The sequence below is a fragment of the Epinephelus lanceolatus genome, chromosome 22 (genome assembly GCF_041903045.1).
Source record: "Epinephelus lanceolatus isolate andai-2023 chromosome 22, ASM4190304v1, whole genome shotgun sequence".
NCBI classification, from domain to species: domain Eukaryota; kingdom Metazoa; phylum Chordata; class Actinopteri; order Perciformes; family Serranidae; genus Epinephelus; species Epinephelus lanceolatus.
This window is the reverse complement of record NC_135755.1, coordinates 14,881,421-14,907,625: the sequence shown is the minus strand read 5'-3', so window position 1 is coordinate 14,907,625 and position 26,205 is coordinate 14,881,421. Positions and strand designations below refer to the sequence as shown.

Below are 26,205 nucleotides of genomic sequence, written 5' to 3'. Positions count from 1 at the left end.
TCAGTATACAAGGACATACTGCAAGTGATGGTTTGTCTTCATTATTTTTCTGCTGGTTTCGTGAGAGAAGCTGCACCTTGGTTTTTTTATTCATGAAGGGAGCTTGTTTTTTTCAGGAGAAAACGTCCCTGGGTGGGCTTGAACCACCAACCTTTCGGTTAACAGCCGAACGCGCTAACCGATTGCGCCACAGAGACAGGTGTGGAATGGGCGGGGCCTACACCGGCAAACCCCACCCACTTGCATTTGCTGTCCACTGCCAGATGTCAGCCTGGTGATGTAGGCCTTGCTTTTTTAAAAAATGGACGCGATCATAGGCAGATCTAATGAAAGTGATGGGGCTTTATATTCTTATCCCCTCTATTTGAACTAAATTCTCACTTTGAAACTTATTTGTTTTCAGTATACAAGGACATACTGCAAGTGATGGTTTGTCTTCATTGTTTTTCTGCTGGTTTCGTGAGAGAAGCTGCACACTGGTTTTTCATTAATGAAGGGAGCTTGTTTTTTCAGCAGAAAACGTCCCTGGGTGGGCTTGAACCACCAACCTTTCGGTTAACAGCCGAACGCGCTAACCGATTGCGCCACAGAGACAGCTGAGGAAGAGGTGGGGCCTCAGTCAGCAAGCCCCACCCACTTGCATTTGCTGTCCATTTCAAGATGTCAGCCTGGTGATGTAGCCCTGTTTTTTTTTTAAAAAATTAAAGCGACCATAGGCAGATCTAATGAAAGTGATGGGGCTTTATATTCTTACTCCCTGTATTTGAACTGAATAGTCACCTTGAAATCTATTTGTTTTTAGTATACAAGGACATACTGCAAGTGATGGTTTGTCTTAATTTTTTCTCTGCTGATTTTGTGACAGATGCTGCACACTGGTTTTTCATTTATGAAGGGAGCTTGTTTTTTTCAGGAGAAAACGTCCCTGGGTGGGCTTGAACCACCAACCTTTCGGTTAACAGCCGAACGTGCTAACCGATTGCGCCACAGAGACAGCTGTGGAAGGGGCGGGGCCTCAGTCAGCAAGCCCCACCCACTTGCATTTGCTGTCCAATTCAAGATGTCAGCCTGGTGATGTAGGCCTTACTTCTTTGAAAAGTGGAAGCGATCATAGGCAGATCTAAAGGAAGTGATGGGGCTTTATATTCTTACCTCCTGTATTTGAACTGAATACTCACTTTGAAACCTATTTGTTTTCAGTATACAAGGACATACTGCAAGTGATGGTTTGTCTTCATTGTTTTTCTGCTGGTTTCGTGAGAGAAGCTGCACACTGGTTTTTCATTAATGAAGGGAGCTTGTTTTTTCAGCAGAAAACGTCCCTGGGTGGGCTTGAATCACCAACCTTTCGGTTAACAGCCGAACGCGCTAACCAATTGCGCCACAGAGACAGCTGTGGAAAGGGCGGGGCCTCAGTCAGCAAGCCCCACCCACTTGCATTTGCTGTCCATTTCAAGATGTCAGTCTGGTGATGTAGCACTGTTTTTTTTTAAAAAAATGGAAGCTACCATAGGCAGATCTAATATAAGTGATGGGGCTTTATATTCTTACTCCCTGTATTTGAACTGAACACTCACTTTGAAACCTATTTGTTTTTAGTATACAAGGACATACTGCAAGTGATGGTTTGTCTTAATTTTTACTCTGCTGGTTTTGTGACAGATGCTGCGCACTGGTTTTTCATTTATGAAGGGAGGTTGTTTTTTCAGGAGAAAACGTCCCTGGGTGGGCTTGAACCACCAACCTTTCGGTTAACAGCCGAACGCGCTAACCGATTGCGCCACAGAGACAGGTGTGGAATGGGCGGGGCCTCCACCGGTAAGCCCCACCCACTTGCATTTGCTGTCCACTGCAAGATGTCAGCCTGGTGATGTAGGCCTTGCTGTTTTGAAAAATGGAAGCGACCATAGGCAGATCTAAAGGAAGTGATGGGGCTTTATATTCTTACCCCCTGTATTTGAACTGAATACTCACTTTGAAACTTATTTGTTTTTAGTATACAAGGACACACCGGAAGTGATGGTTTGTCTTAATTTTTTCTCTGCTGGTTTTGTGACAGATGCTGCACACTGGTTTTTCATTTATGAAGGGAGCTTGTTTTTTTCAGGAGAAAACGTCCCTGGGTGGGCTTGAACCACCAACCTTTCGGTTAACAGCCGAACGCGCTAACCAATTGCGCCACAGAGACAGCTGTGGAAAGGGCGGGGCCTCAGTCAGCAAGCCCCACCCACTTGCATTTGCTGTCCAATTCAAGATGTCAGCCTGGTGATGTAGCACTGTTTTTTTTTTTAAAAATGGAAGCGACCATAGGCAGATCTAATATAAGTGATGGGGCTTTATATTCTTACTCCCTGTATTTGAACTGAATACTCACTTTGAAACCTATTTGTTTTAAGTATACAAGGACATACTGCAAGTGATGGTTTGTCTTAATTTTTACTCTGCTGGTTTTGTGACAGATGCTGCACACTAGTTTTTCATTCATGAAGGGAGATTGTTTTTTCAGGAGAAAACGTCCCTGGGTGGGCTTGAACCACCAACCTTTGGGTTAACAGCCGAACGCGCTAACCGATTGCGCCACAGAGACAGGTGTGGAATGGGCGGGGCCTCCACCGGTAAGCCCCACCCACTTGCATTTGCTGTCCACTGCAAGATGTCAGCCTGGTGATGTAGGCCTTGCTTTTTTGAAAAATGGAAGCGACCATAGGCAGATCTAAAGGAAGTGATGGGGCTTTATATTCTTATCCCCTGTATTTGAACTGAATACTCACTTTGAAACCTATTTGTTTTTTAGAATACAAGGACATATTGCAAGTGATGGTTTGTCTTCATTATTTTTCTGCTGGTTTCGTGAGAGAAGCTGCACGCTGGTTTTTTTATTCATGAAGGGAGCTGTTTTTTTCAGCAGAAAACGTCCCTGGGTGGGCTTGAACCACCAACCTTTCGGTTAACAGCCGAACGCGCTAACCAATTGCGCCACAGAGACAGCTGTAGAAGGGGCGGGGCCTCAGTCAGCAAGCCCCACCCACTTGCATTTGCTGTCCATTTCAAGATGTCAGTCTGGTGATGTAGCCCTTTTTTTTTTTTTAAAAAAATGGAAGCGACCATAGGCAGATCTAAAGGAAGTGATGGGGCTTTATATTCTTACTCTCTGTATTTGAACTGAATACTCACTTTGAAACTTATTTGTTTTAAGTATGCAAGGACACACAGGAAGTGATGGTTTGTCTTAATTTTTTCTCTGCTGGTTTTGTGACAGATGCTGCACACTGGTTTTTCATTTATGAAGGGAGCTTGTTTTTTTAAGGAGAAAACGTCCCTGGGTGGGCTTGAACCACCAACCTTTGGGTTAACAGCCGAACGCGCTAACCGATTGCGCCACAGACACAATTGTGGAATGGGCGGGGCCTCCACCAGCAAGCCCCACCCACTTGCATTTGCTGTCCAATTCAAGATGTCAGCCTGGTGATGTAGTCCTTGCTTTTTTCAAAAATGGAAGTGATCATAGGCAGATCTAATGAAAGTGATGGGGCTTTATATTCTTACTCCCTGTATTTGAACTGAATACTCACTTTGAAACCTATTTGTTTTCAGTATACAAGGACATACTGCAAGTGATGGTTTGTCTTCATTGTTTTTCTGCTGGTTTCATGAGAGAAGCTGCACACTGGTTTTTCATTCATGAAGGGAGCTTGTTTTTTCAGCAGAAAACGTCCCTGGGTGGGCTTGAACCACCAACCTTTCGGTTAACAGCCGAACGCGCTAACCGATTGCGCTACAGAGACAGCTGTTGATGGGGCGGGGCTTCAGTCAGCAAGCCCCACCCACTTGCATTTGCTGTCCAATTCAAGATGTCAGCCTGGTTATGTAGGCCTTACTTCTTTGAAAAATGGAAGCGACCATAGGCAGATGTAATGAAAGTGATGGGGCTTTATATTCTTACCCCCTGTATTTGAACTGAATACTCACTTTGAAACCTATTTGTTTTTAGTATACAAGGACATACTGCAAGTGATGGTTTGTCTTAATTTTTTCTCTGCTGGTTTCGTGAGAGAAGCTGCACACTGCTTTTTTCATTCATGAAGGAAGCTGTTTTTTCAGCAGAAAACGTCCCTGGGTGGGCTTGAACCACCAACCTTTCGGTTAACAGCCGAACGCGCTAACCGATTGCGCCACAGAGACAGCTGTGGAAGGGGTGGGGCCTCAGTCAGCAAGCCCCACCCACTTGTATTTGCTGTCCATTTCCAGATGTCAGCCTGGTGATGTAGCCCTGTTTTTTTTTTTTTAAAATGGAAGTGACCATAGGCAGATCTAATGAAAGTGATGGGGTTTTATATTCTTAATCCCTGTATTTGAACTGAATACTCACTTTGAAACTTATTTGTTTTTAGTATACAAGGACACACAGGAAGTGATGGTTTGTCTTAATTTTTTCTCTGCTGGTTTTGTGACAGATGCTGCACACTGGTTTTTCATTTATGAAGGGAGCTTGTTTTTTTCAGGAGAAAACGTCCCTGGGTGGGCTTGAACCACCAACCTTTCGGTTAACAGCCGAACGCGCTAACCGAATGCGCCACAGAGACAGTTGTGGAATGGGCGGGGCCTCCACCAGCAAACCCCACCCACTTGCATTTGCTGTCCAATTCAAGATGTCAGCCTGGTGATGTAGGCCTTACTTCTTTGAGAAGTGGAAGGGACCATAGGCAGATCTAATGAAAGTGATGGGGCTTTATATTCTTACCACCTGTATTTGAACTAACTACTCACTTTGAAACCTCTTTGTTTTCAGTATACAAGGACATACTGCAAGTGATGGTTTGTCTTCATTGTTTTTCTGCTGTTTTCATGAGAGAAGCTGCACCCCGGTCTTTTTATTCATGAAGGGAGCTGTTTTTTTAGGAGAAAACGTCCCTGGGTGGGCTTGAACCACCAACCTTTCGGTTAACAGCCGAACGTGCTAACCGAATGCGCAACAGAGACAGTTGTGGAATGGGCGGGGCCTCCACCAGCAAACCCCACCCACTTGCATTTGCTGTCCAATTCAAGATGTCAGCCTGGTTATGTAGGCCTTACTTCTTTGAAAAGTGGAAGGGACCATAGGCAGATCTAATGAAAGTTATGGGGCTTTATATTCTTATCTCCTGTATTTGAACTGAATACTCACCTTGAAACCTATTTGTTTTCAGTATACAAGGACATACTGCAAGTGATGGTTTGTCTTCATTGTTTTTCTGCTGGTTTCGTGAGAGAAGCTGCACAGTGGTTTTTCATTTATGAAGGGAGCTGTTTTTTCCCAGCAGAAAACGTCCCTGGGTGGGCTTGAATCACCAACCTTTCGGTTAACAGCCGAACGCGCTAACCGATTGCGCCACAGACACAGGTGTGGAATGGGCGGGGCCTCCACGAGCAAGGCCCACCCACTTGCATTTGCTGTCCAATTCAAGATGTCAGCCTGGTTATGTAGGCCTTACTTCTTTGAAAAGTGGAAGTGACCATAGGCAGATCTAATGAAAGTGATGTGGCTTTATATTCTTACCTCCTGTATTTGAACTAAACACTCTCTTTGAAACCTCTTTGTTTTCAGTATACAAGGACATACTGCAAGTGATGGTTTGTCTTCATTGTTTTTCTGCTGGTTTCATGAGACGCTGCACACTGGTTTTTCATTCATGAAGGGAGCTTGTTTTTTCAGCAGAAAACGTCCCTGGGTGGGCTTGAACCACCAACCTTTCGGTTAACAGCCGAACGCGCTAACCAATTGCGCCACAGAGACAGCTGTAGAAAGGGTGGGGCCTCAGTCAGCAAGCCCCACCCACTTGCATTTGCTGTCCATTTCAAGATGTCAGCCTGGTGATGTAGCCCCGTTTTTTTTTGAAAAAATGGAAGCGACCATAGGCAGATCTAAAGAAAGTGATGGGGCTTTATATTCTTACCCCCTGTATTTGAACTCAATACTCACTTTGAAACTTATTTGTTTTTAGTCTACAAGGACACACCGGAAGTGATGGTTTGTCTTAATTTTTTCTCTGCTGGTTTTGTGACAGATGCTGCACACTGGTTTTTCATTTATGAAGGGAGATTGTTTTTTTCAGGAGAAAACGTCCCTGGGTGGGCTTGAACCACCAACCTTTCGGTTAACAGCCGAACGCGCTAACCCAATGCGCCACAGAGACAGTTGTGGAATTGGCGGGGCTTCCACCAGCAAACCCCACCCACTTGCATTTGCTGTCCAATTCAAGATGTCAGCCTGGTTATGTAGGCCTTACTTCTTTGAAAAGTGGAAGGGACCATAGGCAGATCTAATGAAAGTGATGGGGCTTTATATTCTCATCCCCTGTATTTGAACTCAATACTCACTTTGAAACCTATTTGTTTTCAGTATACAAGGACATACTGCAAGTGATGGTTTGTCTTCATTGTTTTTCTGCTGGTTTCGTAAGAGAAGCTGCACAGTGGTTCTTCATTTATGAAGGCAGCTGTTTTTTCCCAGCAGAAAACGTCCCTGGGTGGGCTTGAACCACCAACCTTTCGGTTAACAGTCGAACGCGCTAACCGATTGCGCCACAGAGACAGTTGTTGAATGGGCGGGGCCTCCACGAGCAAGCCCCACCCACTTGCATTTGCTGTCCAATTCAAGATGTCAGCCTGGTTATGTAGGCCTTACTTCTTTGAAAATTGGAAGGGACCATAGGCAGATGTAATGAAAGTGATGGGGCTTTATAGTCTTACCCCCTGTATTTGAACTGAATACTCACTTTGAAACCTATTTCTTTTTAGTATACAAGGACATACTGCAAGTGATGGTTTGTCTTAATTTTTTCTCTGCTGGTTTCGTGAGAGAAGCTGCACACTGCTTTTTCCATTCATGAAGGAAGCTGTTTTTTCAGCAGAAAACGTCCCTGGGTGGGCTTGAACCACCAACCTTTCGGTTAACAGCCGAACGCCAACCGATTGCGCCACAGAGACAGCTAGGAAGGGGTGGGGCCTCAGTCAGCAAGCCCCACCCACTTGCATTTGCTGTCCATTTCAAGATGTCAGCCTGGTGATGTAGCCCTATTTTTTTTTTTGAAAAATGGAAGCGACCATAGGCAGATCTAAAGGAAGTGATGGGGTTTTATATTCTTAACCCCTGTATTTGAATTGAATACTCACTTTGAAACTTATTTGTTTTTAGTATACAAGGACACACCGGAAGTGATGGTGTGTCTTAATTTTTTCTCTGCTGGTTTTGTGACAGATGCTGCACACTGGTTTTTCATGTATGAAGGGAGCTTGTTTTTTTCAGGAGAAAACGTCCCTGGGTGGGCTTGAACCACCAACCTTTCGGTTAACAGCCGAACACGCTAACCGAATGCGCCACAGAGACAGTTGTGGAATGGGTGGGGCCTCCACCAGCAAACCCCACCCACTTGCATTTGCTGTCCAATTCAAGATGTCAGCTTGGTTATGTAGGCCTTACTTCTTTGAAAAGTGGAAGCGACCATAGGCAGATCTAATGAAAGTGATGGGGCTTTATATTCTTATCCCCTGTATTTTAACTAAATACTCACTTTGAAACCTCTTTGTTTTTAGTATACAAGGACATACTGCAAGTGATGGTTTGTCTTAATTTTTTCTCTGCTGGTTTTGTGACAGATGCTGCACACTGGTTTTTCATTTATGAAGGGAGCTTGTTTTTTTCAGGAGAAAACGTCCCTGGGTGGGCTTGAACCACCAACCTTTCGGTTAACAGCCGAACGCGCTAACCGATTGCGCCACAGAGACAGTTGTGGAGTGGGCGGGGCCTCCACCAGCAAGCCCCACCCACTTGCATTTGCTGTCCATTTCAAGATGTCAGCCTGGTGATGTAGACCTATTTTTTTTTTTGAAAAATGGAAGCGATCATAGGCAGATCTAAAGGAAGTGATGGGGCTTTATATTCTTACTCTCTGTATTTGAACTGAATACTCACTTTGAAATCTATTTGTTTTTAGTATACAAGGACATACTGCAAGTGATGGTTTGTCTTAATTTTTACTCTGCTGGTTTCATGAGAGAAGCTGCACACTGGTTTTTCATTCATGAAGGGAGCTTGTTTATTCAGCAGAAAACGTCCCTGGGTGGGCTTGAACCACCAACCTTTCGGTTAACAGCCGAACGCGCTAACCGATTGCGCCACAGAGACAGTTTTGGAATGGGCGGGGCCTCCACCAGCAAACCCCACCCACTTGCATTTGCTGTCCAATTCAAGATGTCAGCCTGGTTATGTAGGCCTTACTTCTTTGAAAAGTGGAAGCGACCATAGGCAGATCTAATGAAAGTGATGGGGCTTTATATTCTTACTCCCTGTATTTGAACTGAACACTCACTTTGAAACCTATTTGTTTTTAGTATACAAGGACATACTGCAAGTGATGGTTTGTCTTAATTTTTACTCTGCTGGTTTTGTGACAGATGCTGCGCACTGGTTTTTCATTTATGAAGGGAGGTTGTTTTTTCAGGAGAAAACGTCCCTGGGTGGGCTTGAACCACCAACCTTTCGGTTAACAGCCGAACGCGCTAACCGATTGCGCCACAGAGACAGGTGTGGAATGGGCGGGGCCTCCACCGGTAAGCCCCACCCACTTGCATTTGCTGTCCACTGCAAGATGTCAGCCTGGTGATGTAGGCCTTGCTGTTTTGAAAAATGGAAGCGACCATAGGCAGATCTAAAGGAAGTGATGGGGCTTTATATTCTTACCCCCTGTATTTGAACTGAATACTCACTTTGAAACTTATTTGTTTTTAGTATACAAGGACACACCGGAAGTGATGGTTTGTCTTAATTTTTTCTCTGCTGGTTTTGTGACAGATGCTGCACACTGGTTTTTCATTTATGAAGGGAGCTTGTTTTTTTCAGGAGAAAACGTCCCTGGGTGGGCTTGAACCACCAACCTTTCGGTTAACAGCCGAACGCGCTAACCAATTGCGCCACAGAGACAGCTGTGGAAAGGGCGGGGCCTCAGTCAGCAAGCCCCACCCACTTGCATTTGCTGTCCAATTCAAGATGTCAGCCTGGTGATGTAGCACTGTTTTTTTTTTTAAAAATGGAAGCGACCATAGGCAGATCTAATATAAGTGATGGGGCTTTATATTCTTACTCCCTGTATTTGAACTGAATACTCACTTTGAAACCTATTTGTTTTAAGTATACAAGGACATACTGCAAGTGATGGTTTGTCTTAATTTTTACTCTGCTGGTTTTGTGACAGATGCTGCACACTAGTTTTTCATTCATGAAGGGAGATTGTTTTTTCAGGAGAAAACGTCCCTGGGTGGGCTTGAACCACCAACCTTTGGGTTAACAGCCGAACGCGCTAACCGATTGCGCCACAGAGACAGGTGTGGAATGGGCGGGGCCTCCACCGGTAAGCCCCACCCACTTGCATTTGCTGTCCACTGCAAGATGTCAGCCTGGTGATGTAGGCCTTGCTTTTTTGAAAAATGGAAGCGACCATAGGCAGATCTAAAGGAAGTGATGGGGCTTTATATTCTTATCCCCTGTATTTGAACTGAATACTCACTTTGAAACCTATTTGTTTTTTAGAATACAAGGACATATTGCAAGTGATGGTTTGTCTTCATTATTTTTCTGCTGGTTTCGTGAGAGAAGCTGCACGCTGGTTTTTTTATTCATGAAGGGAGCTGTTTTTTTCAGCAGAAAACGTCCCTGGGTGGGCTTGAACCACCAACCTTTCGGTTAACAGCCGAACGCGCTAACCAATTGCGCCACAGAGACAGCTGTAGAAGGGGCGGGGCCTCAGTCAGCAAGCCCCACCCACTTGCATTTGCTGTCCATTTCAAGATGTCAGTCTGGTGATGTAGCCCTTTTTTTTTTTTAAAAAAATGGAAGCGACCATAGGCAGATCTAAAGGAAGTGATGGGGCTTTATATTCTTACTCTCTGTATTTGAACTGAATACTCACTTTGAAACTTATTTGTTTTAAGTATGCAAGGACACACAGGAAGTGATGGTTTGTCTTAATTTTTTCTCTGCTGGTTTTGTGACAGATGCTGCACACTGGTTTTTCATTTATGAAGGGAGCTTGTTTTTTTAAGGAGAAAACGTCCCTGGGTGGGCTTGAACCACCAACCTTTGGGTTAACAGCCGAACGCGCTAACCGATTGCGCCACAGACACAATTGTGGAATGGGCGGGGCCTCCACCAGCAAGCCCCACCCACTTGCATTTGCTGTCCAATTCAAGATGTCAGCCTGGTGATGTAGTCCTTGCTTTTTTCAAAAATGGAAGTGATCATAGGCAGATCTAATGAAAGTGATGGGGCTTTATATTCTTACTCCCTGTATTTGAACTGAATACTCACTTTGAAACCTATTTGTTTTCAGTATACAAGGACATACTGCAAGTGATGGTTTGTCTTCATTGTTTTTCTGCTGGTTTCATGAGAGAAGCTGCACACTGGTTTTTCATTCATGAAGGGAGCTTGTTTTTTCAGCAGAAAACGTCCCTGGGTGGGCTTGAACCACCAACCTTTCGGTTAACAGCCGAACGCGCTAACCGATTGCGCTACAGAGACAGCTGTTGATGGGGCGGGGCTTCAGTCAGCAAGCCCCACCCACTTGCATTTGCTGTCCAATTCAAGATGTCAGCCTGGTTATGTAGGCCTTACTTCTTTGAAAAATGGAAGCGACCATAGGCAGATGTAATGAAAGTGATGGGGCTTTATATTCTTACCCCCTGTATTTGAACTGAATACTCACTTTGAAACCTATTTGTTTTTAGTATACAAGGACATACTGCAAGTGATGGTTTGTCTTAATTTTTTCTCTGCTGGTTTCGTGAGAGAAGCTGCACACTGCTTTTTTCATTCATGAAGGAAGCTGTTTTTTCAGCAGAAAACGTCCCTGGGTGGGCTTGAACCACCAACCTTTCGGTTAACAGCCGAACGCGCTAACCGATTGCGCCACAGAGACAGCTGTGGAAGGGGTGGGGCCTCAGTCAGCAAGCCCCACCCACTTGTATTTGCTGTCCATTTCCAGATGTCAGCCTGGTGATGTAGCCCTGTTTTTTTTTTTTTAAAATGGAAGTGACCATAGGCAGATCTAATGAAAGTGATGGGGTTTTATATTCTTAATCCCTGTATTTGAACTGAATACTCACTTTGAAACTTATTTGTTTTTAGTATACAAGGACACACAGGAAGTGATGGTTTGTCTTAATTTTTTCTCTGCTGGTTTTGTGACAGATGCTGCACACTGGTTTTTCATTTATGAAGGGAGCTTGTTTTTTTCAGGAGAAAACGTCCCTGGGTGGGCTTGAACCACCAACCTTTCGGTTAACAGCCGAACGCGCTAACCGAATGCGCCACAGAGACAGTTGTGGAATGGGCGGGGCCTCCACCAGCAAACCCCACCCACTTGCATTTGCTGTCCAATTCAAGATGTCAGCCTGGTGATGTAGGCCTTACTTCTTTGAGAAGTGGAAGGGACCATAGGCAGATCTAATGAAAGTGATGGGGCTTTATATTCTTACCACCTGTATTTGAACTAACTACTCACTTTGAAACCTCTTTGTTTTCAGTATACAAGGACATACTGCAAGTGATGGTTTGTCTTCATTGTTTTTCTGCTGTTTTCATGAGAGAAGCTGCACCCCGGTCTTTTTATTCATGAAGGGAGCTGTTTTTTTAGGAGAAAACGTCCCTGGGTGGGCTTGAACCACCAACCTTTCGGTTAACAGCCGAACGTGCTAACCGAATGCGCAACAGAGACAGTTGTGGAATGGGCGGGGCCTCCACCAGCAAACCCCACCCACTTGCATTTGCTGTCCAATTCAAGATGTCAGCCTGGTGATGTAGGCCTTGCTTTTTTAAAAAATGGACGCGATCATAGGCAGATCTAATGAAAGTGATGGGGCTTTATATTCTTATCCCCTCTATTTGAACTAATTTCTCACTTTGAAACTTATTTGTTTTCAGTATACAAGGACATACTGCAAGTGATGGTTTGTCTTCATTGTTTTTCTGCTGGTTTCATGAGAGAAGCTGCACACTGGTTTTTCATTCATGAAGGGAGCTTGTTTTTTCAGCAGAAAACGTCCCTGGGTGGGCTTGAACCACCAACCTTTCGGTTAACAGCCGAACGCGCTAACCGATTGCGCCACAGAGACAGCTGTGGAAAGGGCGGGGCCTCAGTCAGCAAGCCCCACCCACTTGCATTTGCTGTCCAATTCAAGATGTCAGCCTGGTGATGTAGGCCTTACTTCTTTGAAAAGTGGAAGCGATCATAGGCAGATCTAAAGGAAGTGATGGGGCTTTATGTTCTTACCTCCTGTATTTGAACTGAATACTCACTTTGAAACCTATTTATTTTCAGTATACGAGGACATACTGCAAGTGATGGTTTGTCTTCATTGTTTTTCTGCTGGTTTCGTGAGAGAAGCTGCACACTGGTTTTTCATTAATGAAGGGAGCTTGTTTTTTCAGCAGAAAACGTCCCTGGGTGGGCTTGAACCACCAACCTTTCGGTTAACAGCCGAACGCGCTAACCGATTGCGCCACAGAGACAGCTGAGGAAGAGGTGGGGCCTCAGTCAGCAAGCCCCACCCACTTGCATTTGCTGTCCATTTCAAGATGTCAGCCTGGTGATGTAGCCCTGTTTTTTTTTTAAAAAATGAAAGCGACCATAGGCAGATCTAATGAAAGTGATGGGGCTTTATATTCTTACTCCCTGTATTTGAACTGAATAGTCACCTTGAAATCTATTTGTTTTTAGTATACAAGGACATACTGCAAGTGATGGTTTGTCTTAATTTTTTCTCTGCTGATTTTGTGACAGATGCTGCACACTGGTTTTTCATTTATGAAGGGAGCTTGTTTTTTTCAGGAGAAAACGTCCCTGGGTGGGCTTGAACCACCAACCTTTCGGTTAACAGCCGAACGTGCTAACCGATTGCGCCACAGAGACAGCTGTGGAAGGGGCGGGGCCTCAGTCAGCAAGCCCCACCCACTTGCATTTGCTGTCCAATTCAAGATGTCAGCCTGGTGATGTAGGCCTTACTTCTTTGAAAAGTGGAAGCGATCATAGGCAGATCTAAAGGAAGTGATGAGGCTTTGTATTCTTACCTCCTGTATTTGAACTGAATACTCACTTTGAAACCTATTTGTTTTCAGTATACAAGGACATACTGCAAGTGATGGTTTGTCTTCATTGTTTTTCTGCTGGTTTCGTGAGAGAAGCTGCACACTGGTTTTTCATTAATGAAGGGAGCTTGTTTTTTCAGCAGAAAACGTCCCTGGGTGGGCTTGAACCACCAACCTTTCGGTTAACAGCCGAACGCGCTAACCAATTGCGCCACAGAGACAGCTGTGGAAAGGGCGGGGCCTCAGTCAGCAAGCCCCACCCACTTGCATTTGCTGTCCATTTCAAGATGTCAGTCTGGTGATGTAGCACTGTTTTTTTTTAAAAAAATGGAAGCGACCATAGGCAGATCTAATATAAGTGATGGGGCTTTATATTCTTACTCCCTGTATTTGAACTGAACACTCACTTTGAAACCTATTTGTTTTTAGTATACAAGGACATACTGCAAGTGATGGTTTGTCTTAATTTTTACTCTGCTGGTTTTGTGACAGATGCTGCGCACTGGTTTTTCATTTATGAAGGGAGCTTGTTTTTTCAGGAGAAAACGTCCCTGGGTGGGCTTGAACCACCAACCTTTCAGTTAACAGCCGAACGCGCTAACCGATTGCGCCACAGAGACAGGTGTGGAATGGGCGGGGCCTCCACCGGTAAGCCCCACCCACTTGCATTTGCTGTCCACTGCAAGATGTCAGCTTGGTGATGTAGGCCTTGCTTTTTTGAAAAATGGAAGCGACCATAGGCAGATCTAAAGGAAGTGATGGGGCTTTATATTCTTACCCCCTGTATTTGAACTGAATACTCACTTTGAAACTTATTTGTTTTTAGTATCCAAGGACACACCGGAAGTGATGGTTTGTCTTAATTTTTTCTCTGCTGGTTTTGTGACAGATGCTGCACACTGGTTTTTCATTTATGAAGGGAGCTTGTTTTTTTCAGGAGAAAACGTCCCTGGGTGGGCTTGAACCACCAACCTTTCGGTTAACAGCCGAACGCGCTAACCAATTGCGCCACAGAGACAGCTGTGGAAAGGGCGGGGCCTCAGTCAGCAAGCCCCACCCACTTGCATTTGCTGTCCAATTCAAGATGTCAGCCTGGTGATGTAGGCCTTACTTCTTTGAAAAGTGGAAGCGATCATAGGCAGATCTAAAGGAAGTGATGGGGCTTTATGTTCTTACCTCCTGTATTTGAACTGAATACTCACTTTGAAACCTATTTATTTTCAGTATACGAGGACATACTGCAAGTGATGGTTTGTCTTCATTGTTTTTCTGCTGGTTTCGTGAGAGAAGCTGCACACTGGTTTTTCATTAATGAAGGGAGCTTGTTTTTTCAGCAGAAAACGTCCCTGGGTGGGCTTGAACCACCAACCTTTCGGTTAACAGCCGAACGCGCTAACCGATTGCGCCACAGAGACAGCTGAGGAAGAGGTGGGGCCTCAGTCAGCAAGCCCCACCCACTTGCATTTGCTGTCCATTTCAAGATGTCAGCCTGGTGATGTAGCCCTGTTTTTTTTTTAAAAAATGAAAGCGACCATAGGCAGATCTAATGAAAGTGATGGGGCTTTATATTCTTACTCCCTGTATTTGAACTGAATAGTCACCTTGAAATCTATTTGTTTTTAGTATACAAGGACATACTGCAAGTGATGGTTTGTCTTAATTTTTTCTCTGCTGATTTTGTGACAGATGCTGCACACTGGTTTTTCATTTATGAAGGGAGCTTGTTTTTTTCAGGAGAAAACGTCCCTGGGTGGGCTTGAACCACCAACCTTTCGGTTAACAGCCGAACGTGCTAACCGATTGCGCCACAGAGACAGCTGTGGAAGGGGCGGGGCCTCAGTCAGCAAGCCCCACCCACTTGCATTTGCTGTCCAATTCAAGATGTCAGCCTGGTGATGTAGGCCTTACTTCTTTGAAAAGTGGAAGCGATCATAGGCAGATCTAAAGGAAGTGATGAGGCTTTGTATTCTTACCTCCTGTATTTGAACTGAATACTCACTTTGAAACCTATTTGTTTTCAGTATACAAGGACATACTGCAAGTGATGGTTTGTCTTCATTGTTTTTCTGCTGGTTTCGTGAGAGAAGCTGCACACTGGTTTTTCATTAATGAAGGGAGCTTGTTTTTTCAGCAGAAAACGTCCCTGGGTGGGCTTGAACCACCAACCTTTCGGTTAACAGCCGAACGCGCTAACCAATTGCGCCACAGAGACAGCTGTGGAAAGGGCGGGGCCTCAGTCAGCAAGCCCCACCCACTTGCATTTGCTGTCCATTTCAAGATGTCAGTCTGGTGATGTAGCACTGTTTTTTTTTAAAAAAATGGAAGCGACCATAGGCAGATCTAATATAAGTGATGGGGCTTTATATTCTTACTCCCTGTATTTGAACTGAACACTCACTTTGAAACCTATTTGTTTTTAGTATACAAGGACATACTGCAAGTGATGGTTTGTCTTAATTTTTACTCTGCTGGTTTTGTGACAGATGCTGCGCACTGGTTTTTCATTTATGAAGGGAGCTTGTTTTTTCAGGAGAAAACGTCCCTGGGTGGGCTTGAACCACCAACCTTTCAGTTAACAGCCGAACGCGCTAACCGATTGCGCCACAGAGACAGGTGTGGAATGGGCGGGGCCTCCACCGGTAAGCCCCACCCACTTGCATTTGCTGTCCACTGCAAGATGTCAGCTTGGTGATGTAGGCCTTGCTTTTTTGAAAAATGGAAGCGACCATAGGCAGATCTAAAGGAAGTGATGGGGCTTTATATTCTTACCCCCTGTATTTGAACTGAATACTCACTTTGAAACTTATTTGTTTTTAGTATCCAAGGACACACCGGAAGTGATGGTTTGTCTTAATTTTTTCTCTGCTGGTTTTGTGACAGATGCTGCACACTGGTTTTTCATTTATGAAGGGAGCTTGTTTTTTTCAGGAGAAAACGTCCCTGGGTGGGCTTGAACCACCAACCTTTCGGTTAACAGCCGAACGCGCTAACCAATTGCGCCACAGAGACAGCTGTGGAAAGGGCGGGGCCTCAGTCAGCAAGCCCCACCCACTTGCATTTGCTGTCCAATTCAAGATGTCAGCCTGGTGATGTAGGCCTTACTTCTTTGAAAAGTGGAAGCGATCATAGGCAGATCTAAAGGAAGTGATGGGGCTTTATGTTCTTACCTCCTGTATTTGAACTGAATACTCACTTTGAAACCTATTTATTTTCAGTATACGAGGACATACTGCAAGTGATGGTTTGTCTTCATTGTTTTTCTGCTGGTTTCGTGAGAGAAGCTGCACACTGGTTTTTCATTAATGAAGGGAGCTTGTTTTTTCAGCAGAAAACGTCCCTGGGTGGGCTTGAACCACCAACCTTTCGGTTAACAGCCGAACGCGCTAACCGATTGCGCCACAGAGACAGCTGAGGAAGAGGTGGGGCCTCAGTCAGCAAGCCCCACCCACTTGCATTTGCTGTCCATTTCAAGATGTCAGCCTGGTGATGTAGCCCTGTTTTTTTTTTAAAAAATGAAAGCGACCATAGGCAGATCTAATGAAAGTGATGGGGCTTTATATTCTTACTCCCTGTATTTGAACTGAATAGTCACCTTGAAATCTATTTGTTTTTAGTATACAAGGACATACTGCAAGTGATGGTTTGTCTTAATTTTTTCTCTGCTGATTTTGTGACAGATGCTGCACACTGGTTTTTCATTTATGAAGGGAGCTTGTTTTTTTCAGGAGAAAACGTCCCTGGGTGGGCTTGAACCACCAACCTTTCGGTTAACAGCCGAACGTGCTAACCGATTGCGCCACAGAGACAGCTGTGGAAGGGGCGGGGCCTCAGTCAGCAAGCCCCACCCACTTGCATTTGCTGTCCAATTCAAGATGTCAGCCTGGTGATGTAGGCCTTACTTCTTTGAAAAGTGGAAGCGATCATAGGCAGATCTAAAGGAAGTGATGAGGCTTTGTATTCTTACCTCCTGTATTTGAACTGAATACTCACTTTGAAACCTATTTGTTTTCAGTATACAAGGACATACTGCAAGTGATGGTTTGTCTTCATTGTTTTTCTGCTGGTTTCGTGAGAGAAGCTGCACACTGGTTTTTCATTAATGAAGGGAGCTTGTTTTTTCAGCAGAAAACGTCCCTGGGTGGGCTTGAACCACCAACCTTTCGGTTAACAGCCGAACGCGCTAACCAATTGCGCCACAGAGACAGCTGTGGAGTGGGCGGGGCCTCAGTCAGCAAGCCCCACCCACTTGCATTTGCTGTCCAATTCAAGATGTCAGTCTGGTGATGTAGCACTGTTTTTATTTAAAAAAATGGAAGCGACCATAGGCAGATCTAATATAAGTGATGGGGCTTTATATTCTTACTCCCTGTATTTGAACTGAACACTCACTTTGAAACCTATTTGTTTTTAGTATACAAGGACATACTGCAAGTGATGGTTTGTCTTAATTTTTACTCTGCTGGTTTTGTGACAGATGCTGCGCACTGGTTTTTCATTTATGAAGGGAGCTTGTTTTTTCAGGAGAAAACGTCCCTGGGTGGGCTTGAACCACCAACCTTTCAGTTAACAGCCGAACGCGCTAACCGATTGCGCCACAGAGACAGGTGTGGAATGGGCGGGGCCTCCACCGGTAAGCCCCACCCACTTGCATTTGCTGTCCACTGCAAGATGTCAGCTTGGTGATGTAGGCCTTGCTTTTTTGAAAAATGGAAGCGACCATAGGCAGATCTAAAGGAAGTGATGGGGCTTTATATTCTTACCCCCTGTATTTGAACTGAATACTCACTTTGAAACTTATTTGTTTTTAGTATCCAAGGACACACCGGAAGTGATGGTTTGTCTTAATTTTTTCTCTGCTGGTTTTGTGACAGATGCTGCACACTGGTTTTTCATTTATGAAGGGAGCTTGTTTTTTTCAGGAGAAAACGTCCCTGGGTGGGCTTGAACCACCAACCTTTCGGTTAACAGCCGAACGCGCTAACCAATTGCGCCACAGAGACAGCTGTGGAAAGGGCGGGGCCTCAGTCAGCAAGCCCCACCCACTTGCATTTGCTGTCCAATTCAAGATGTCAGCCTGGTGATGTAGCACTGTTTTTTTTTTAAAAAATGGAAGCGACCATAGGCAGATCTAATATAAGTGATGGGGCTTTACATTCTTACTCCCTGTATTTGAACTGAATACTCACTTTGAAACCTATTTGTTTTAAGTATACAAGGACATACTGCAAGTGATGGTTTGTCTTAATTTTTACTCTGCTGGTTTTGTGACAGATGCTGCGCACTGGTTTTTCATTTATGAAGGGAGGTTGTTTTTTCAGGAGAAAACGTCCCTGGGTGGGCTTGAACCACCAACCTTTTGGTTAACAGCCGAACGCGCTAACCGATTGCGCCACAGAGACAGGTGTGGAATGGGCGGGGCCTCCACCGGTAAGCCCCACCCACTTGCATTTGCTGTCCACTGCAAGATGTCAGTCTGGTGATGTAGGCCTTGCTTTTTTGAAAAATGGAAGCGACCATAGGCAGATCTAAAGGAAGTGATGGGGCTTTATATTCTTACCCCCTGTATTTGAACTGAATACTCACTTTGAAACCTATTTGTTTTTTAGAATACAAGGACATATTGCAAGTAATGGTTTGTCTTCATTATTTTTCTGCTGGTTTCGTGAGAGAAGCTGCACGCTGGTTTTTTTATTCATGAAGGGAGTTGTTTTTTTCAGCAGAAAACGTCCCTGGGTGGGCTTGAACCACCAACCTTTCGGTTAACAGCCGAACGCGCTAACCAATTGCGCCACAGAGACAACTGTAGAAGGGGCGGGGCCTCAGTCAGCAAGCCCCACCCACTTGCATTTGCTGTCCATTTCAAGATGTCAGCCTGGTGATGTAGCCCTTTTCTTTTTTTTTTAAAATGGAAGCGACCATAGGCAGATCTAAAGAAAGTGATGGGGCTTTATATTCTTACTCTCTGTATTTGAACTGAATACTCACTTTGAAACTTATTTGTTTTAAGTATGCAAGGACATACTGCAAGTGATGGTTTGTCTTAATTTTTTCTCTGCTGGTTTTGTGACAGATGCTGCACACTGGTTTTTCATTTATGAAGGGAGCTTGTTTTTTTCAGGAGAAAACGTCCCTGGGTGGGCTTGAACCACCAACCTTTGGGTTAACAGCCGAACGCGCTAACCGATTGCGCCACAGACACAATTGTGGAATGGGCGGGGCCCCCACCAGCAAGCCCCACCCACTTGCATTTGCTGTCCAATTCAAGATGTCAGCCTGGTGATGTAGTCCTTGCTTTTTTCAAAAATGGAAGTGATCATAGGCAGATCTAATGAAAGTGATGGGGCTTTATATTCTTACCCCCTGTATTTGAACTGAATACTCACTTTGAAACCTATTTGTTTTCAGTATACAAGGACATACTGCAAGTGATGGTTTGTCTTCATTGTTTTTCTGCTGGTTTCATGAGAGAAGCTGCACACTGGTTTTTCATTCATGAAGGGAGCTTGTTTTTTCAGCAGAAAACGTCCCTGGGTGGGCTTGAACCACCAACCTTTCGGTTAACAGCCGAACGCGCTAACCGATTGCGCTACAGAGACAGCTGTTGATGGGGCGGGGCTTCAGTCAGCAAACCCCACCCACTTGCATTTGCTGTCCAATTCAAGATGTCAGCCTGGTTATGTAGGCCTTACTTCTTTGAAAAATGGAAGCGACCATAGGCAGATGTAATGAAAGTGATGGGGCTTTATATTCTTACCCCCTGTATTTGAACTGAATACTCACTTTGAAACCTATTTGTTTTTAGTATACAAGGACATACTGCAAGTGATGGTTTGTCTTAATTTTTTCTCTGCTGGTTTCGTGAGAGAAGCTGCACACTGCTTTTTTCATTCATGAAGGAAGCTGTTTTTTCAGCAGAAAACGTCCCTGGGTGGGCTTGAACCACCAACCTTTCGGTTAACAGCCGAACGCGCTAACCGATTGCGCCACAGAGACAGCTGTGGAAGGGGTGGGGCCTCAGTCAGCAAGCCCCACCCACTTGCATTTGCTGTCCAATTCAAGATGTCAGCCTGGTTATGTAGGCCTTACTTCTTTGAAAAGTGGAAGGGACCATAGGCAGATCTAATGAAAGTGATGGGGCTTTATATTCTTATCCCCTGTATTTGAACTGAATACTCACTTTGAAACCTATTTGTTTTCAGTATACAAGGACATACTGCAAGTGACGGTTTATCTTCATTGTTTTTCTGCTGATTTCGTGAGAGAAGCTGCACAGTGGTTTTTCGTTTATGAAGGGAGCTGTTTTTTCCCAGCAGAAAACGTCCCTGGGTGGGCTTGAATCACCAACCTTTCGGTTAACAGCCGAACGCGCTAACCGATTGCGCCACAGACACAGGTGTGGAATGGGCGGGGCCTCCACGAGCAAGCCCCACCCACTTGCATTTGCTGTCCAATTCAAGATGTCAGCCTGGTTATGTAGGCCTTACTTCTTTGAAAAGTGGAAGTGACCATAGGCAGATCTAATGAAAGTGATGTGGCTTTATATTCTTACCTTCTGTATTTGAACTAAACACTCCCTTTGAAACCTATTTCTTTTCAGTATACAAGGACATACTGCAAGTGATGGTTTGTCTTCATTGTTTTTCTGCTGGTTTCATGAGACGCTGCACACTGGTTTTTCATTCATGAAGGGAGCTTGTTTTTTCAGCAGAAAACGTCCCTGGGTGGGCTTGAACCACCAACCTTTCAGTTAACAGCCGAACGCGCTAACCAATTGCGCCACAGAGACAGCTGTAGAAGGGGCGGGGCCTCAGTCAGCAAGCCCCACCCACTTGCATTTGCTGTCCATTTCAAGATGTCAGCTTGGTGATGTAGCCCTTTTTTTTTTTTTTAAAAAATGGAAGCGACCATAGGCAGATCTAAAGGAAGTGATGGGGCTTTATATTCTTACTCTCTGTATTTGAACTGAATACTCACTTTGAAACTTATTTGTTTTAAGTATGCAAGGACACACAGGAAGTGATGGTTTGTCTTAATTTTTTCTCTGCTGGTTTTGTGACAGATGCTGCACACTGGTTTTTCATTTATGAAGGGAGCTTGTTTTTTTCAGGAGAAAACGTCCCTGGGTGGGCTTGAACCACCAACCTTTGGGTTAACAGCCGAACGCGCTAACCGATTGCGCCACAGACACAATTGTGGAATGGGCGTGGCCCCCACCAGCAAGCCCCACCCACTTGCATTTGCTGTCCAATTCAAGATGTCAGCCTGGTGATGTAGTCCTTGCTTTTTTCAAAAATGGAAGTGATCATAGGCAGATCTAATGAAAGTGATGGGGCTTTATATTCTTACCCCCTGTATTTGAACTGAATACTCACTTTGAAACCTATTTGTTTTCAGTATACAAGGACATACTGCAAGTGATGGTTTGTCTTCATTGTTTTTCTGCTGGTTTCATGAGAGAAGCTGCACACTGGTTTTTCATTCATGAAGGGAGCTTGTTTTTTCAGCAGAAAACGTCCCTGGGTGGGCTTGAACCACCAACCTTTCGGTTAACAGCCGAACGCGCTAACCGATTGCGCTACAGAGACAGCTGTTGACGGGGCGGGGCTTCAGTCAGCAAGCCCCACCCACTTGCATTTGCTGTCCAATTCAAGATGTCAGCCTGGTGATGTAGGCCTTTTTTAAAAAAAAAAAAAAAATGGAAGCAACCATAGGCAGATCTAATGGAAGTGATGGGGCTTTATATTCTTAATCCCTGTATTTGAACTGAATACTCACTTTGAAACCTACTTGTTTTTAGTATACAAGGACATACTGCAAGTGATGGTTTGTCTTAATTTTTTCTCTGCTGGTTTTGTGACAGATGCTGCACACTGGTTTTTCATTTATGAAGAGGGCTTGTTTTTTTCAGGAGAAAACGTCCCTGGGTGGGCTTGAACCACCAACCTTTCGGTTAACAGCCGAACGCGCTAACCGATTGCGCCACAGAGACAGTTTTGGAATGGGCGGGGCCTCCACCAGCAAACCCCACCCACTTGCATTTGCTGTCCAATTCAAGATGTCAGCCTGGTTATGTAGGCCTTACTTCTTTGAAAAGTGGAAGCGACCATAGGCAGATCTAATGGAAGTGATGGGGCTTTATATTCTTACTCCCTGTATTTGAACTGAATACTCACTTTGAAACCTATTTGTTTTTAGTATAAAAGGACATACTGCAAGTGATGGTTTGTCTTAATTTTTTCTCTGCTGGTTTTGTGACAGATGCTGCACACTGGTTTTTCATTTATGAAGGGAGCTTGTTTTTTTCAGGAGAAAACGTCTCTGGGTGGGCTTGAACCACCAACCTTTCAGTTAACAGCCGAACGCGCTAACCGATTGCGCCACAGAGACAGTTGTGGAGTGGGCGGGGCCTCCACCAGCAAGCCCCACCCACTTGCATTTGCTGTCCAATTCAAGATGTCAGCCTGGTTATGTAGGCCTTACTTCTTTGAAAAGTGGAAGCGACCATAGGCAGATCTAATGAAAGTGATGGGGCTTTATATTCTTACCCCCTGTATTTGAACTAACTACTCACTTTGAAACCTATTTGTTTTCAGTATACAAGGACATACTGCAAGTGATGGTTTGTCTTCATTATTTTTCTGCTGGTTTCGTGAGAGAAGCTGCACCCCGGTCTTTTTATTCATGAAGGGAGCTGTTTTTTTAGGAGAAAACGTCCCTGGGTGGGCTTGAACCACCAACCTTTCGGTTAACAGCCGAACGTGCTAACCGAATGCGCCACAGAGACAGTTGTGGAATGGGCGGGGCCTCCACCAGCAAACCCCACCCACTTGCATTTGCTGTCCAATTCAAGATGTCAGCCTGGTTATGTAGGCCTTACTTCTTTGAAAAGTGGAAGGGACCATAGGCAGATCTAATGAAAGTGATGGGGCTTTATATTCTTATCCCCTGTATTTGAACTGAATACTCACTTTGAAACCTATTTGTTTTCAGTATACAAGGACATACTGCAAGTGATGGTTTGTCTTCATTGTTTTTCTGCTGGTTTCATGAGAGAAGCTGCACAGTGGTTTTTCATTTATGAAGGGAGCTGTTATTTCCCAGCAGAAAACGTCCCTGGGTGGGCTTGAATCACCAACCTTTCGGTTAACAGCCGAACGCGCTAACCGATTGCGCCACAGACACAGGTGTGGAATGGGCGGGGCCTCCACGAGCAAGGCCCACCCACTTGCATTTGCTGTCCAATTCAAGATGTCAGCCTGGTTATGTAGGCCTTACTTCTTTGAAAAGTGGAAGTGACCATAGGCAGATCTAATGAAAGTGATGTGGCTTTATATTCTTACCTCCTGTATTTGAACTAAACACTCCCTTTGAAACCTATTTCTTTTCAGTATACAAGGACATACTGCAAGTGATGGTTTGTCTTCATTGTTTTTCTGCTGGTTTCATGAGACGCTGCACACTGGTTTTTCATTCATGAAGGGAGCTTGTTTTTTCAGCAGAAAACGTCCCTGGGTGGGCTTGAACCACCAACCTTTCGGTTAACAGCCGAACGCGCTAACCAATTGCGCCACAGAGACAGCTGTAGAAAGGGTGGGGCCTCAGTCAGCAAGCCCCACCCACTTGCATTTGCTGTCCATTTCAAGATGTCAGCCTGGTGATGTAGCCCCGTTTTTTTTTGAAAAAATGGAAGCGACCATAGGCAGATCTAAAGAAAGTGATGGGGCTTTATATTCTTAACCCCTGTATTTGAACTCAATACTCACTTTGAAACTTATTTGTTTTTAGTCTACAAGGACACACCGGAAGTGATGGTTTGTCTTAATTTTTTCTCTGCTGGTTTTGTGACAGATGCTGCACACTGGTTTTTCATTTATGAAGGGAGCTTGTTTTTTTCAGGAGAAAACGTCCCTGGGTGGGCTTGAACCACCAACCTTTCGGTTAACAGCCGAACGCGCTAACCCAATGCGCCACAGAGACAGTTGTGGAATGGGCGGGGCTTCCACCAGCAAACCCCACCCACTTGCATTTGCTGTCCAATTCAAGATGTCAGCCTGGTTATGTAGGCCTTACTTCTTTGAAAAGTGGAAGGGACCATAGGCAGATCTAATGAAAGTGATGGGGCTTTATATTCTCATCCCCTGTATTTGAACTCAATACTCACTTTGAAACCTATTTGTTTTCAGTATACAAGGACATACTGCAAGTGATGGTTTGTCTTCATTGTTTTTCTGCTGGTTTCGTAAGAGAAGCTGCACAGTGGTTTTTCATTTATGAAGGCAGCTGTTTTTTCCCAGCAGAAAACGTCCCTGGGTGGGCTTGAACCACCAACCTTTCGGTTAACAGTCGAACGCGCTAACCGATTGCGCCACAGAGACAGTTGTTGAATGGGCGGGGCCTCCACGAGCAAGCCCCACCCACTTGCATTTGCTGTCCAATTCAAGATGTCAGCCTGGTTATGTAGGCCTTACTTCTTTGAAAATTGGAAGCGACCATAGGCAGATGTAATGAAAGTGATGGGGCTTTATAGTCTTACCCCCTGTATTTGAACTGAATACTCACTTTGAAACCTATTTGTTTTTAGTATACAAGGACATACTGCAAGTGATGGTTTGTCTTAATTTTTTCTCTGCTGCTTTCGTGAGAGAAGCTGCACACTGCTTTTTTCATTCATGAAGGAAGCTGTTTTTTCAGCAGAAAACGTCCCTGGGTGGGCTTGAACCACCAACCTTTCGGTTAACAGCCGAACGCGCTAACCGATTGCGCCACAGAGACAGCTAGGAAGGGGTGGGGCCTCAGTCAGCAAGCCCCACCCACTTGCATTTGCTGTCCATTTCAAGATGTCAGCCTGGTGATGTAGCCTTATTTTTTTTTTTGAAAAATGGAAGCGACCATAGGCAGATCTAAAGGAAGTGATGGGGTTTTATATTCTTAACCCCTGTATTTGAATTGAATACTCACTTTGAAACTTATTTGTTTTTAGTATACAAGGACACACCGGAAGTGATGGTTTGTCTTAATTTTTTCTCTGCTGGTTTTGTGACAGATGCTGCACACTGGTTTTTCATGTATGAAGGGAGCTTGTTTTTTTCAGGAGAAAACGTCCCTGGGTGGGCTTGAACCACCAACCTTTCGGTTAACAGCCGAACACGCTAACCGAATGCGCCACAGAGACAGTTGTGGAATGGGCGGGGCCTCCACCAGCAAACCCCACCCACTTGCATTTGCTGTCCAATTCAAGATGTCAGCTTGGTTATGTAGGCCTTACTTCTTTGAAAAGTGGAAGGGACCATAGGCAGATCTAATTAAAGTGATGTGGCTTTATATTCTCATCCCCTGTATTTGAACTCAATACTCACTTTGAAACCTATTTGTTTTCAGTATACAAGGACATACTGCAAGTGATGGTTTGTCTTCATTGTTTTTCTGCTGGTTTCATGAGAGAAGCTGCACACTGGTTTTTCATTCATGAAGGGAGCTTGTTTTTTCAGCAGAAAACGTCCCTGGGTGGGCTTGAACCACCAACCTTTCGGTTAACAGCCGAACGCGCTAACCGATTGCGCTACAGAGACAGCTGTTGATGGGGCGGGGCTTCAGTCAGCAAGCCCCACCCACTTGCATTTGCTGTCCAATTCAAGATGTCAGCCTGGTTATGTAGGCCTTACTTCTTTGAAAAATGGAAGCGACCATAGGCAGATGTAATGAAAGTGATGGGGCTTTATATTCTTACCCCCTGTATTTGAACTGAATACTCACTTTGAAACCTATTTGTTTTTAGTATACAAGGACATACTGCAAGTGATGGTTTGTCTTAATTTTTTCTCTGCTGGTTTCGTGAGAGAAGCTGCACACTGCTTTTTTCATTCATGAAGGAAGCTGTTTTTTCAGCAGAAAACGTCCCTGGGTGGGCTTGAACCACCAACCTTTCGGTTAACAGCCGAACGCGCTAACCGATTGCGCCACAGAGACAGCTGTGGAAGGGGTGGGGCCTCAGTCAGCAAGCCCCACCCACTTGTATTTGCTGTCCATTTCCAGATGTCAGCCTGGTGATGTAGCCCTGTTTTTTTTTTTTTAAAATGGAAGTGACC

The 26,205-nt window shown here is 44.7% G+C and overlaps 46 non-coding genes across 46 annotated transcripts; all 46 read right to left on the bottom strand.

The window, feature by feature from the left end:
- Positions 1-123: 123 nt before the first annotated feature.
- trnan-guu (transfer RNA asparagine (anticodon GUU)) lies at positions 124-197 on the bottom strand. Its single transcript has one exon. It is a non-coding gene; the product is annotated as a tRNA-Asn (tRNA).
- A 323-nt stretch (positions 198-520) lies between these two features.
- On the bottom strand, positions 521-594 carry trnan-guu (transfer RNA asparagine (anticodon GUU)). Its single transcript has one exon. It is a non-coding gene; the product is annotated as a tRNA-Asn (tRNA).
- A 326-nt stretch (positions 595-920) lies between these two features.
- Positions 921-994, bottom strand: trnan-guu (transfer RNA asparagine (anticodon GUU)). Its single transcript has one exon. It is a non-coding gene; the product is annotated as a tRNA-Asn (tRNA).
- Positions 995-1,716: 722 nt separating this feature from the next.
- trnan-guu (transfer RNA asparagine (anticodon GUU)) lies at positions 1,717-1,790 on the bottom strand. Its single transcript has one exon. It is a non-coding gene; the product is annotated as a tRNA-Asn (tRNA).
- Positions 1,791-2,114: 324 nt separating this feature from the next.
- Positions 2,115-2,188, bottom strand: trnan-guu (transfer RNA asparagine (anticodon GUU)). The gene has a single exon. It is a non-coding gene; the product is annotated as a tRNA-Asn (tRNA).
- A 724-nt stretch (positions 2,189-2,912) lies between these two features.
- On the bottom strand, positions 2,913-2,986 carry trnan-guu (transfer RNA asparagine (anticodon GUU)). The gene has a single exon. It is a non-coding gene; the product is annotated as a tRNA-Asn (tRNA).
- Positions 2,987-3,711: 725 nt separating this feature from the next.
- trnan-guu (transfer RNA asparagine (anticodon GUU)) lies at positions 3,712-3,785 on the bottom strand. The gene has a single exon. It is a non-coding gene; the product is annotated as a tRNA-Asn (tRNA).
- Positions 3,786-4,108: 323 nt separating this feature from the next.
- On the bottom strand, positions 4,109-4,182 carry trnan-guu (transfer RNA asparagine (anticodon GUU)). Its single transcript has one exon. It is a non-coding gene; the product is annotated as a tRNA-Asn (tRNA).
- Positions 4,183-4,509: 327 nt separating this feature from the next.
- On the bottom strand, positions 4,510-4,583 carry trnan-guu (transfer RNA asparagine (anticodon GUU)). The gene has a single exon. It is a non-coding gene; the product is annotated as a tRNA-Asn (tRNA).
- Positions 4,584-5,699: 1,116 nt separating this feature from the next.
- On the bottom strand, positions 5,700-5,773 carry trnan-guu (transfer RNA asparagine (anticodon GUU)). Its single transcript has one exon. It is a non-coding gene; the product is annotated as a tRNA-Asn (tRNA).
- Positions 5,774-6,497: 724 nt separating this feature from the next.
- Positions 6,498-6,571, bottom strand: trnan-guu (transfer RNA asparagine (anticodon GUU)). Its single transcript has one exon. It is a non-coding gene; the product is annotated as a tRNA-Asn (tRNA).
- Positions 6,572-7,690: 1,119 nt separating this feature from the next.
- On the bottom strand, positions 7,691-7,764 carry trnan-guu (transfer RNA asparagine (anticodon GUU)). The gene has a single exon. It is a non-coding gene; the product is annotated as a tRNA-Asn (tRNA).
- A 326-nt stretch (positions 7,765-8,090) lies between these two features.
- Positions 8,091-8,164, bottom strand: trnan-guu (transfer RNA asparagine (anticodon GUU)). The gene has a single exon. It is a non-coding gene; the product is annotated as a tRNA-Asn (tRNA).
- Positions 8,165-8,487: 323 nt separating this feature from the next.
- Positions 8,488-8,561, bottom strand: trnan-guu (transfer RNA asparagine (anticodon GUU)). The gene has a single exon. It is a non-coding gene; the product is annotated as a tRNA-Asn (tRNA).
- A 324-nt stretch (positions 8,562-8,885) lies between these two features.
- On the bottom strand, positions 8,886-8,959 carry trnan-guu (transfer RNA asparagine (anticodon GUU)). The gene has a single exon. It is a non-coding gene; the product is annotated as a tRNA-Asn (tRNA).
- A 724-nt stretch (positions 8,960-9,683) lies between these two features.
- trnan-guu (transfer RNA asparagine (anticodon GUU)) lies at positions 9,684-9,757 on the bottom strand. Its single transcript has one exon. It is a non-coding gene; the product is annotated as a tRNA-Asn (tRNA).
- A 724-nt stretch (positions 9,758-10,481) lies between these two features.
- trnan-guu (transfer RNA asparagine (anticodon GUU)) lies at positions 10,482-10,555 on the bottom strand. Its single transcript has one exon. It is a non-coding gene; the product is annotated as a tRNA-Asn (tRNA).
- A 323-nt stretch (positions 10,556-10,878) lies between these two features.
- On the bottom strand, positions 10,879-10,952 carry trnan-guu (transfer RNA asparagine (anticodon GUU)). The gene has a single exon. It is a non-coding gene; the product is annotated as a tRNA-Asn (tRNA).
- A 327-nt stretch (positions 10,953-11,279) lies between these two features.
- On the bottom strand, positions 11,280-11,353 carry trnan-guu (transfer RNA asparagine (anticodon GUU)). The gene has a single exon. It is a non-coding gene; the product is annotated as a tRNA-Asn (tRNA).
- Positions 11,354-12,073: 720 nt separating this feature from the next.
- Positions 12,074-12,147, bottom strand: trnan-guu (transfer RNA asparagine (anticodon GUU)). Its single transcript has one exon. It is a non-coding gene; the product is annotated as a tRNA-Asn (tRNA).
- A 323-nt stretch (positions 12,148-12,470) lies between these two features.
- On the bottom strand, positions 12,471-12,544 carry trnan-guu (transfer RNA asparagine (anticodon GUU)). The gene has a single exon. It is a non-coding gene; the product is annotated as a tRNA-Asn (tRNA).
- Positions 12,545-12,870: 326 nt separating this feature from the next.
- Positions 12,871-12,944, bottom strand: trnan-guu (transfer RNA asparagine (anticodon GUU)). The gene has a single exon. It is a non-coding gene; the product is annotated as a tRNA-Asn (tRNA).
- A 323-nt stretch (positions 12,945-13,267) lies between these two features.
- trnan-guu (transfer RNA asparagine (anticodon GUU)) lies at positions 13,268-13,341 on the bottom strand. Its single transcript has one exon. It is a non-coding gene; the product is annotated as a tRNA-Asn (tRNA).
- A 325-nt stretch (positions 13,342-13,666) lies between these two features.
- Positions 13,667-13,740, bottom strand: trnan-guu (transfer RNA asparagine (anticodon GUU)). The gene has a single exon. It is a non-coding gene; the product is annotated as a tRNA-Asn (tRNA).
- Positions 13,741-14,064: 324 nt separating this feature from the next.
- On the bottom strand, positions 14,065-14,138 carry trnan-guu (transfer RNA asparagine (anticodon GUU)). The gene has a single exon. It is a non-coding gene; the product is annotated as a tRNA-Asn (tRNA).
- Positions 14,139-14,461: 323 nt separating this feature from the next.
- trnan-guu (transfer RNA asparagine (anticodon GUU)) lies at positions 14,462-14,535 on the bottom strand. Its single transcript has one exon. It is a non-coding gene; the product is annotated as a tRNA-Asn (tRNA).
- Positions 14,536-15,258: 723 nt separating this feature from the next.
- On the bottom strand, positions 15,259-15,332 carry trnan-guu (transfer RNA asparagine (anticodon GUU)). Its single transcript has one exon. It is a non-coding gene; the product is annotated as a tRNA-Asn (tRNA).
- A 325-nt stretch (positions 15,333-15,657) lies between these two features.
- trnan-guu (transfer RNA asparagine (anticodon GUU)) lies at positions 15,658-15,731 on the bottom strand. The gene has a single exon. It is a non-coding gene; the product is annotated as a tRNA-Asn (tRNA).
- Positions 15,732-16,055: 324 nt separating this feature from the next.
- Positions 16,056-16,129, bottom strand: trnan-guu (transfer RNA asparagine (anticodon GUU)). The gene has a single exon. It is a non-coding gene; the product is annotated as a tRNA-Asn (tRNA).
- Positions 16,130-16,452: 323 nt separating this feature from the next.
- trnan-guu (transfer RNA asparagine (anticodon GUU)) lies at positions 16,453-16,526 on the bottom strand. The gene has a single exon. It is a non-coding gene; the product is annotated as a tRNA-Asn (tRNA).
- Positions 16,527-17,249: 723 nt separating this feature from the next.
- trnan-guu (transfer RNA asparagine (anticodon GUU)) lies at positions 17,250-17,323 on the bottom strand. Its single transcript has one exon. It is a non-coding gene; the product is annotated as a tRNA-Asn (tRNA).
- A 325-nt stretch (positions 17,324-17,648) lies between these two features.
- Positions 17,649-17,722, bottom strand: trnan-guu (transfer RNA asparagine (anticodon GUU)). The gene has a single exon. It is a non-coding gene; the product is annotated as a tRNA-Asn (tRNA).
- Positions 17,723-18,046: 324 nt separating this feature from the next.
- On the bottom strand, positions 18,047-18,120 carry trnan-guu (transfer RNA asparagine (anticodon GUU)). The gene has a single exon. It is a non-coding gene; the product is annotated as a tRNA-Asn (tRNA).
- Positions 18,121-18,445: 325 nt separating this feature from the next.
- Positions 18,446-18,519, bottom strand: trnan-guu (transfer RNA asparagine (anticodon GUU)). The gene has a single exon. It is a non-coding gene; the product is annotated as a tRNA-Asn (tRNA).
- Positions 18,520-18,844: 325 nt separating this feature from the next.
- On the bottom strand, positions 18,845-18,918 carry trnan-guu (transfer RNA asparagine (anticodon GUU)). The gene has a single exon. It is a non-coding gene; the product is annotated as a tRNA-Asn (tRNA).
- A 724-nt stretch (positions 18,919-19,642) lies between these two features.
- Positions 19,643-19,716, bottom strand: trnan-guu (transfer RNA asparagine (anticodon GUU)). Its single transcript has one exon. It is a non-coding gene; the product is annotated as a tRNA-Asn (tRNA).
- Positions 19,717-20,039: 323 nt separating this feature from the next.
- trnan-guu (transfer RNA asparagine (anticodon GUU)) lies at positions 20,040-20,113 on the bottom strand. The gene has a single exon. It is a non-coding gene; the product is annotated as a tRNA-Asn (tRNA).
- Positions 20,114-20,832: 719 nt separating this feature from the next.
- trnan-guu (transfer RNA asparagine (anticodon GUU)) lies at positions 20,833-20,906 on the bottom strand. Its single transcript has one exon. It is a non-coding gene; the product is annotated as a tRNA-Asn (tRNA).
- Positions 20,907-21,631: 725 nt separating this feature from the next.
- Positions 21,632-21,705, bottom strand: trnan-guu (transfer RNA asparagine (anticodon GUU)). Its single transcript has one exon. It is a non-coding gene; the product is annotated as a tRNA-Asn (tRNA).
- A 330-nt stretch (positions 21,706-22,035) lies between these two features.
- On the bottom strand, positions 22,036-22,109 carry trnan-guu (transfer RNA asparagine (anticodon GUU)). The gene has a single exon. It is a non-coding gene; the product is annotated as a tRNA-Asn (tRNA).
- A 324-nt stretch (positions 22,110-22,433) lies between these two features.
- Positions 22,434-22,507, bottom strand: trnan-guu (transfer RNA asparagine (anticodon GUU)). The gene has a single exon. It is a non-coding gene; the product is annotated as a tRNA-Asn (tRNA).
- A 1,116-nt stretch (positions 22,508-23,623) lies between these two features.
- trnan-guu (transfer RNA asparagine (anticodon GUU)) lies at positions 23,624-23,697 on the bottom strand. The gene has a single exon. It is a non-coding gene; the product is annotated as a tRNA-Asn (tRNA).
- A 724-nt stretch (positions 23,698-24,421) lies between these two features.
- Positions 24,422-24,495, bottom strand: trnan-guu (transfer RNA asparagine (anticodon GUU)). The gene has a single exon. It is a non-coding gene; the product is annotated as a tRNA-Asn (tRNA).
- Positions 24,496-24,818: 323 nt separating this feature from the next.
- trnan-guu (transfer RNA asparagine (anticodon GUU)) lies at positions 24,819-24,892 on the bottom strand. The gene has a single exon. It is a non-coding gene; the product is annotated as a tRNA-Asn (tRNA).
- A 723-nt stretch (positions 24,893-25,615) lies between these two features.
- On the bottom strand, positions 25,616-25,689 carry trnan-guu (transfer RNA asparagine (anticodon GUU)). The gene has a single exon. It is a non-coding gene; the product is annotated as a tRNA-Asn (tRNA).
- Positions 25,690-26,012: 323 nt separating this feature from the next.
- trnan-guu (transfer RNA asparagine (anticodon GUU)) lies at positions 26,013-26,086 on the bottom strand. The gene has a single exon. It is a non-coding gene; the product is annotated as a tRNA-Asn (tRNA).
- Positions 26,087-26,205: the final 119 nt, after the last annotated feature.